The sequence below is a fragment of the Sinocyclocheilus grahami genome, unplaced genomic scaffold (assembly GCF_001515645.1).
Source record: "Sinocyclocheilus grahami isolate Dianchi unplaced genomic scaffold, SAMN03320097.WGS_v1.1 scaffold1924.1, whole genome shotgun sequence".
Classification (NCBI taxonomy): domain Eukaryota; kingdom Metazoa; phylum Chordata; class Actinopteri; order Cypriniformes; family Cyprinidae; genus Sinocyclocheilus; species Sinocyclocheilus grahami.
Window position 1 is genome coordinate 44,512 of NW_015507103.1, and position 1,204 is coordinate 45,715.

Consider the following 1,204-nt stretch of genomic DNA (forward strand, 5'->3'; position numbering starts at 1 on the left):
TCGTCGCCTTCATTATCGCTAATGTGACCACGTCCATGCGCCGATCGCGCTTTTGATATTACAATCAAAACACACTCCAGCACGTGAGATGCGTGCATGTAAACGCCCACATCACAGCAAACAAAGCAGCCGGACTTTTCCTCAAGTTCATCTCGGCTACTTCGCTTCTGGAAGAAGACGCGCTGAGAGAAATAAGACCGAAAGAGGCGCTGAGAGGAATAAGCTTTGGATTTTCCTCAGAAGAACGCGCCGGCGTGATATTCAGTGGAGGATATAGTAAGTCTTTTTTTATTTGCCTACTTGCATTAGTTGCTATTGTGTTACTGTGACATAACTTGTACATATTTTACTAGTTACCTTTTCCAAACCATGATTCCTGACTAAATGTACAATCAAGTGGAACATTATGAAGATTCATTCACTGCATATATGTCTCACAACCAGAGCATGTGAGCGAAGCGGAGCCGTTTTCCGCTCTATGGACGTGCGCTCCGCTCAGTCGCTCTAACCGCACAAGCAAGCGCTCCGTTAATATTCCACTCACGCTCACCGTAAACCAATTCCCGCTCAGATCCCGCTCCGACATAACATTTCTCTAGTAGGCCTAATTGTTTACTGTTTGTAACGAAATTCTTGGATTATTGTCTAAAATTAAGCATGCTGATAAATAGCAATTATCATATTTTAGAGCGAAATTCTAACATTCTTCTTAATTTTATTAATTGTAATGTATTAATTAAAATGTATTAAATATATGAATCTAACCTTAGCAAACCTACCTAAAATGCAAAAACTGAAAAAGTGTATTTGATTTTCGTTAACTTTATTTCCGTGAAAATAGCTGCAGTTGTTGTGCAATAGAACATTCAAAACAGGCTCATTAAAACACAAACGCACACACACACACGAGATGAAATGTGTGTAGATCTTTACAAAATACACATGGATTATAAAGCCTGTGAAAAGCACACACAAGATAAAATGCACTTAAAGAACGCTTGGATTATGAACTGACGTCAATGAAAGAAACACACTTTCTAGTGTCAAGTTTAAATAAACCATAACTGCGGGGAACTGTGGTCTATTAAAACGTCTCTTGATGTTTACTGGATTTTAGAATTTACTTTAAGAAACATTAGCTTGGACAAAGTGTCAAGCTTCAGCATTCGCTGTGCCCGAAAACACTCGCTCAGCGCTGGAAGAA